This window comes from Balaenoptera borealis (assembly GCF_965194805.1).
Source record: "Balaenoptera borealis genome assembly, chromosome: 17".
In the NCBI taxonomy this organism is placed as follows: domain Eukaryota; kingdom Metazoa; phylum Chordata; class Mammalia; order Artiodactyla; family Balaenopteridae; genus Balaenoptera; species Balaenoptera borealis.
Genome location: NC_138876.1, coordinates 47903364 through 47911808, shown reverse-complemented (window position 1 = coordinate 47911808; position 8445 = coordinate 47903364).

The following is an 8445-nucleotide window of genomic DNA, read 5'->3' as shown; positions in this document are numbered from 1 at the left end:
AAGCTAATGCCTCAAGGACTCTGCTCCAAGCTTCCACTTCGGCAGGGCTATTCAAGGCTTTACCTTGAGGAAAGGACTCACGTCAAGTTTCCTTTTAGCTCTAGAGCGTATCAGGAGGAGCTCCCACCCAGGCTATGAAAGCACCCTGTTGATGTAGAGAACACTTGTTCCTTTCCCAGAGCCCTGCCTGCAGTGACTAGAGACCCGTCCTAAACTGTGATTTAGGTAGCTTCAAGGCAGCATGAATGGAGCACTCAAAATGGGAAAGCAAGGCTTGTGCCATAAGGCCCCCGTTTCCAGCGAACACGTAGCCTACCTCCATGTGATTTCTACCAAGTAAGTAGACACTCTAGCTACACACTGGTCCCTTCCTTGAATAAAGTTTATTTGGCACGGAGTTCTGCGTGTAGCCAAACGCCTCCCCCAAGGAGCGCTCTTGCTAGGCTATCGGGCTTAGCTTCTTCTAAAACCCTGCAGTGTAAGAGGAAGAACTGTGCTTTGGTTACAGCAGCAAGGCAAGCTGACTTTCTCCTGTAAGGATGGGGTCCTAAGGTATGACTTTGTAGAAGGAATGCAAAGCAGTTTTGGTTTCTCAGTGCCGCTCAGCCTAGGGCAATGAGGCAGATTTGCATGACATGTAGGACGTGAGAGAACACAGTTCCTGGAGCTGTTGGAGTGCTGAGGAAATCTAGCTCTCCCAGGGAAGAGTGCAGTGTGTTGCCCTACACTCAGCATACACTGAGTGACTGGGAAAGGATTCCGGGCCTGGAAGTTTCTTAGCAGCCTAGTGGAGCCTGCCGGTGCTCGGTGTTCGTGCAGGGAATAGGGTGCCCAGGCGAGGTCCTCCGTTTCCTGAAATGCTTACTAACGTTAAAGAAAGCAGACCTAAAGCTAATGCCTCAAGGACTCTGCTCCAAGCTTCCACTTCGGCAGGGCTATTCAAGGCTTTACCTTGAGGAAAGGACTCACGTCAAGTTTCCTTTTAGCTCTAGAGCGTATCAGGAGGAGCTCCCACCCAGGCTATGAAAGCACGCTGTTGATGTAGAGAAGACTCGTTCCTTTCCCAGAGCCCTGCCTGCAGTGACTAGAGACCCGTCCTAAAACTGTTATTTAGGTAGCTTCAAGGCAGCATGAATGGAGCATTCAAAATGGGAAAGCAAGGCTTGTGCCATAAGGCCCTGTTTCCAGCGAACACGCAGCCTACCTCCTTGTGATTTCTACCAAGTATACACTCTAGCTACACACTGGTCCCTTCCTTGAATAAAGTTTATTTGGCACGGAGTTCTGCGTGTAGCCAACCGCCTCCCCCAAGGAACGCTCTTGCTAGGCTCTCGGGCTTAGCTTCTTCTAAAACCCTGCAGTGTAAGAGGAAGAACTGTGCTTTGTTTACAGCAGGAACGCAAGCCGAATTTCTCCTGTAAGGATGGGGTCTTAATGTATGACTTTATGGAAGGAATGCGAAGCAGTTTTGGTTTCTCAGTGCCGCTCAGTCTAGGGCAATGAGGCAGATTGGCATGACATGTAGGACGTGAGAGAACACAGTTCCTGGAGCTGTCGGAGTGCTGAGGAAATCTAGCTCTCCCAGGGAAGAGTGCAGTGTGTTGCCCTACACTCAGCATACACTGAGTGACTGGGAAAGGATTCCGGGCCTGGAAGTTTCTTAGCAGCCTAGTGGAGCCTGCCGGTGCTCGGTGTTCGTGCAGGGAGTAGGGTGCCCAGGCGAGGTCCTCCGTTTCCTGAAATGCTTACTAACGTTAAAGAAAGCAGACCTAAAGCTAATGCCTCAAGGACTCTGCTCCAAGCTTCCACTTCGGCAGGGCTATTCAAGGCTTTACCTTGAGGAAAGGACTCACGTCAAGTTTCCTTTTAGCTCTAGAGCGTATCAGGAGGAGCTCCCACCCAGGCTATGAAAGCACGCTGTTGATGTAGAGAAGACTCGTTCCTTTCCCAGAGCCCTGCCTGCAGTGACTAGAGACCCGTCCTAAAACTGTTATTTAGGTAGCTTCAAGGCAGCATGAATGGAGCATTCAAAATGGGAAAGCAAGGCTTGTGCCATAAGGCCCTGTTTCCAGCGAACACGCAGCCTACCTCCTTGTGATTTCTACCAAGTATACACTCTAGCTACACACTGGTCCCTTCCTTGAATAAAGTTTATTTGGCACGGAGTTCTGCGTGTAGCCAACCGCCTCCCCCAAGGAACGCTCTTGCTAGGCTCTCGGGCTTAGCTTCTTCTAAAACCCTGCAGTGTAAGAGGAAGAACTGTGCTTTGTTTACAGCAGGAACGCAAGCCGAATTTCTCCTGTAAGGATGGGGTCTTAATGTATGACTTTGTGGAAGGAATGCGAAGCAGTTTTGGTTTCTCAGTGCCGCTCAGCCTAGGGCAATGAGGCAGATTTGCATGACATGTAGGACGTGAGAGAACACAGTTCCTGGAGCTGTCGGAGTGCTGAGGAAATCTAGCTCTCCCAGGGAAGAGTGCAGTGTGTTGCCCTACACTCAGCATACACTGAGTGACTGGGAAAGGATTCCGGGCCTGAAGTTTCTTAGCAGCCTAGTGGAGCCTGCCGGTGCTCGGTGTTCGTGCAGGGAGTAGGGTGCCCAGGCGAGGTCCTCCGTTTCCTGAAATGCTTACTAACGTTAAAGAAAGCAGACCTAAAGCTAATGCCTCAAGGACTCTGCTCCAAGCTTCCACTTCGGCAGGGCTATTCAAGGCTTTACCTTGAGGAAAGGACTCACGTCAAGTTTCCTTTTAGCTCTAGAGCGTATCAGGAGGAGCTCCCACCCAGGCTATGAAAGCACCCTGTTGATGTAGAGAACACTTGTTCCTTTCCCAGAGCCCTGCCTGCAGTGACTAGAGACCCGTCCTAAACTGTGATTTAGGTAGCTTCAAGGCAGCATGAATGGAGCACTCAAAATGGGAAAGCAAGGCTTGTGCCATAAGGCCCCCGTTTCCAGCAAACACGTAGCCTACCTCCATGTGATTTCTACCAAGTAAGTAGACACCCTAGCTACACACTGGTCCCTTCCTTGAATAAAGTTTATTTGGCACGGAGTTCTGCGTGTAGCCAAACGCCTCCCCCAAGGAGCGCTCTTGCTAGGCTATCGGTCTTAGCTTCTTCTAAAACCCTGCAGTGTAAGAGGAAGAACTGTGCTTTGGTTACAGCAGCAAGGCAAGCTGACTTTCTCCTGTAAGGATGGGGTCCTAAGGTATGACTTTGTAGAAGGAATGCAAAGCAGTTTTGGTTTCTCAGTGCCGCTCAGCCTAGGGCAATGAGGCAGATTTGCATGACATGTAGGACGTGAGAGAACACAGTTCCTGGAGCTGTTGGAGTGCTGAGGAAATCTAGCTCTCCCAGGGAAGAGTGCAGTGTGTTGCCCTACACTCAGCATACACTGAGTGACTGGGAAAGGATTCCGGGCCTGGAAGTTTCTTAGCAGCCTAGTGGAGCCTGCCGGTGCTCGGTGTTCGTGCAGGGAATAGGGTGCCCAGGCGAGGTCCTCCGTTTCCTGAAATGCTTACTAACGTTAAAGAAAGCAGACCTAAAGCTAATGCCTCAAGGACTCTGCTCCAAGCTTCCACTTCGGCAGGGCTATTCAAGGCTTTACCTTGAGGAAAGGACTCACGTCAAGTTTCCTTTTAGCTCTAGAGCGTATCAGGAGGAGCTCCCACCCAGGCTATGAAAGCACCCTGTTGATGTAGAGAAGACTCGTTCCTTTCCCAGAGCCCTGCCTGCAGTGACTAGAGACCCGTCCTAAAACTGTTATTTAGGTAGCTTCAAGGCAGCATGAATGGAGCATTCAAAATGGGAAAGCAAGGCTTGTGCCATAAGGCCCTGTTTCCAGCGAACACGCAGCCTACCTCCTTGTGATTTCTACCAAGTATACACTCTAGCTACACACTGGTCCCTTCCTTGAATAAAGTTTATTTGGCACGGAGTTCTGCGTGTAGCCAACCGCCTCCCCCAAGGAACGCTCTTGCTAGGCTCTCGGGCTTAGCTTCTTCTAAAACCCTGCAGTGTAAGAGGAAGAACTGTGCTTTGTTTACAGCAGGAACGCAAGCCGAATTTCTCCTGTAAGGATGGGGTCTTAATGTATGACTTTGTGGAAGGAATGCGAAGCAGTTTTGGTTTCTCAGTGCCGCTCAGCCTAGGGCAATGAGGCAGATTTGCATGACATGTAGGACGTGAGAGAACACAGTTCCTGGAGCTGTCGGAGTGCTGAGGAAATCTAGCTCTCCCAGGGAAGAGTGCAGTGTGTTGCCCTACACTCAGCATACACTGAGTGACTGGGAAAGGATTCCGGGCCTGAAGTTTCTTAGCAGCCTAGTGGAGCCTGCCGGTGCTCGGTGTTCGTGCAGGGAGTAGGGTGCCCAGGCGAGGTCCTCCGTTTCCTGAAATGCTTACTAACGTTAAAGAAAGCAGACCTAAAGCTAATGCCTCAAGGACTCTGCTCCAAGCTTCCACTTCGGCAGGGCTATTCAAGGCTTTACCTTGAGGAAAGGACTCACGTCAAGTTTCCTTTTAGCTCTAGAGCGTATCAGGAGGAGCTCCCACCCAGGCTATGAAAGCACCCTGTTGATGTAGAGAACACTTGTTCCTTTCCCAGAGCCCTGCCTGCAGTGACTAGAGACCCGTCCTAAACTGTGATTTAGGTAGCTTCAAGGCAGCATGAATGGAGCACTCAAAATGGGAAAGCAAGGCTTGTGCCATAAGGCCCCCGTTTCCAGCGAACACGTAGCCTACCTCCATGTGATTTCTACCAAGTAAGTAGACACTCTAGCTACACACTGGTCCCTTCCTTGAATAAAGTTTATTTGGCACGGAGTTCTGCGTGTAGCCAAACGCCTCCCCCAAGGAGCGCTCTTGCTAGGCTATCGGGCTTAGCTTCTTCTAAAACCCTGCAGTGTAAGAGGAAGAACTGTGCTTTGGTTACAGCAGCAAGGCAAGCTGACTTTCTCCTGTAAGGATGGGGTCCTAAGGTATGACTTTGTAGAAGGAATGCAAAGCAGTTTTGGTTTCTCAGTGCCGCTCAGCCTAGGGCAATGAGGCAGATTTGCATGACATGTAGGACGTGAGAGAACACAGTTCCTGGAGCTGTTGGAGTGCTGAGGAAATCTAGCTCTCCCAGGGAAGAGTGCAGTGTGTTGCCCTACACTCAGCATACACTGAGTGACTGGGAAAGGATTCCGGGCCTGGAAGTTTCTTAGCAGCCTAGTGGAGCCTGCCGGTGCTCGGTGTTCGTGCAGGGAATAGGGTGCCCAGGCGAGGTCCTCCGTTTCCTGAAATGCTTACTAACGTTAAAGAAAGCAGACCTAAAGCTAATGCCTCAAGGACTCTGCTCCAAGCTTCCACTTCGGCAGGGCTATTCAAGGCTTTACCTTGAGGAAAGGACTCACGTCAAGTTTCCTTTTAGCTCTAGAGCGTATCAGGAGGAGCTCCCACCCAGGCTATGAAAGCACCCTGTTGATGTAGAGAAGACTCGTTCCTTTCCCAGAGCCCTGCCTGCAGTGACTAGAGACCCGTCCTAAAACTGTGATTTAGGTAGCTTCAAGGCAGCATGAATGGAGCATTCAAAATGGGAAAGCAAGGCTTGTGCCATAAGGCCCTGTTTCCAGCGAACACGCAGCCTACCTCCTTGTGATTTCTACCAAGTATACACTCTAGCTACACACTGGTCCCTTCCTTGAATAAAGTTTATTTGGCACGGAGTTCTGCGTGTAGCCAACCGCCTCCCCCAAGGAACGCTCTTGCTAGGCTCTCGGGCTTAGCTTCTTCTAAAACCCTGCAGTGTAAGAGGAAGAACTGTGCTTTGTTTACAGCAGGAACGCAAGCCGAATTTCTCCTGTAAGGGTGGGGTCTCAATGTATGACTTTGTGGAAGGAATGCGAAGCAGTTTTGGTTTCTCAGTGCCGCTCAGCCTAGGGCAATGAGGCAGATTTGCATGACATGTAGGACGTGAGAGAACACAGTTCCTGGAGCTGTTGGAGTGCTGAGGAAATCTAGCTCTCCCAGGGAAGAGTGCAGTGTGTTGCCGTACACTCAGCATACACTGAGTGACTGGGAAAGGATTCCGGGCCTGAAGTTTCTTAGCAGCCTAGTGGAGCCTGCCGGTGCTCGGTGTTCGTGCAGGGAGTAGGGTGCCCAGGCGAGGTCCTCCGTTTCCTGAAATGCTTACTAACGTTAAAGAAAGCAGACCTAAAGCTAATGCCTCAAGGACTCTGCTCCAAGCTTCCACTTCGGCAGGGCTATTCAAGGCTTTACCTTGAGGAAAGGACTCACGTCATTTTCCTTTTAGCTCTAGAGCGTATCAGGAGGAGCTCCCACCCAGGCTATGAAAGCACGCTGTTGATGTAGAGAAGACTCGTTCCTTTCCCAGAGCCCTGCCTGCAGTGACTAGAGACCCGTCCTAAAACTGTTATTTAGGTAGCTTCAAGGCAGCATGAATGGAGCATTCAAAATGGGAAAGCAAGGCTTGTGCCATAAGGCCCTGTTTCCAGCGAACACGCAGCCTACCTCCTTGTGATTTCTACCAAGTATACACTCTAGCTACACACTGGTCCCTTCCTTGAATAAAGTTTATTTGGCACGGAGTTCTGCGTGTAGCCAACCGCCTCCCCCAAGGAACGCTCTTGCTAGGCTCTCGGGCTTAGCTTCTTCTAAAACCCTGCAGTGTAAGAGGAAGAACTGTGCTTTGTTTACAGCAGGAACGCAAGCCGAATTTCTCCTGTAAGGATGGGGTCTTAATGTATGACTTTGTGGAAGGAATGCGAAGCAGTTTTGGTTTCTCAGTGCCGCTCAGCCTAGGGCAATGAGGCAGATTTGCATGACATGTAGGACGTGAGAGAACACAGTTCCTGGAGCTGTCGGAGTGCTGAGGAAATCTAGCTCTCCCAGGGAAGAGTGCAGTGTGTTGCCCTACACTCAGCATACACTGAGTGACTGGGAAAGGATTCCGGGCCTGAAGTTTCTTAGCAGCCTAGTGGAGCCTGCCGGTGCTCGGTGTTCGTGCAGGGAATAGGGTGCCCAGGCGAGGTCCTCCGTTTCCTGAAATGCTTACTAACGTTAAAGAAAGCAGACCTAAAGCTAATGCCTCAAGGACTCTGCTCCAAGCTTCCACTTCGGCAGGGCTATTCAAGGCTTTACCTTGAGGAAAGGACTCACGTCAAGTTTCCTTTTAGCTCTAGAGCGTATCAGGAGGAGCTCCCACCCAGGCTATGAAAGCACCCTGTTGATGTAGAGAAGACTCGTTCCTTTCCCAGAGCCCTGCCTGCAGTGACTAGAGACCCGTCCTAAAACTGTGATTTAGGTAGCTTCAAGGCAGCATGAATGGAGCATTCAAAATGGGAAAGCAAGGCTTGTGCCATAAGGCCCTGTTTCCAGCGAACACGCAGCCTACCTCCTTGTGATTTCTACCAAGTATACACTCTAGCTACACACTGGTCCCTTCCTTGAATAAAGTTTATTTGGCACGGAGTTCTGCGTGTAGCCAACCGCCTCCCCCAAGGAGCGCTCTTGCTAGGCTCTCGGGCTTAGCTTCTTCTAAAACCCTGCAGTGTAAGAGGAAGAACTGTGCTTTGTTTACAGCAGAAACGCAAGCCGAATTTCTCCTGTAAGGATGGGGTCTTAATGTATGACTTTGTGGAAGGAATGCGAAGCAGTTTTGGTTTCTCAGTGCCGCTCAGCCTAGGGCAATGAGGCAGATTTGCATGACATGTAGGACGTGAGAGAACACAGTTCCTGGAGCTGTCGGAGTGCTGAGGAAATCTAGCTCTCCCAGGGAAGAGTGCAGTGTGTTGCCCTACACTCAGCATACACTGAGTGACTGGGAAAGGATTCCGGGCCTGAAGTTTCTTAGCAGCCTAGTGGAGCCTGCCGGTGCTCGGTGTTCGTGCAGGGAGTAGGGTGCCCAGGCGAGGTCCTCCGTTTCCTGAAATGCTTACTAACGTTAAAGAAAGCAGACCTAAAGCTAATGCCTCAAGGACTCTGCTCCAAGCTTCCACTTCGGCAGGGCTATTCAAGGCTTTACCTTGAGGAAAGGACTCACGTCAAGTTTCCTTTTAGCTCTAGAGCGTATCAGGAGGAGCTCCCACCCAGGCTATGAAAGCACCCTGTTGATGTAGAGAACACTTGTTCCTTTCCCAGAGCCCTGCCTGCAGTGACTAGAGACCCGTCCTAAACTGTGATTTAGGTAGCTTCAAGGCAGCATGAATGGAGCACTCAAAATGGGAAAGCAAGGCTTGTGCCATAAGGCCCCCGTTTCCAGCGAACACGTAGCCTACCTCCATGTGATTTCTACCAAGTAAGTAGACACTCTAGCTACACACTGGTCCCTTCCTTGAATAAAGTTTATTTGGCACGGAGTTCTGCGTGTAGCCAAACGCCTCCCCCAAGGAGCGCTCTTGCTAGGCTATCGGTCTTAGCTTCTTCTAAAACCCTGCAGTGTAAG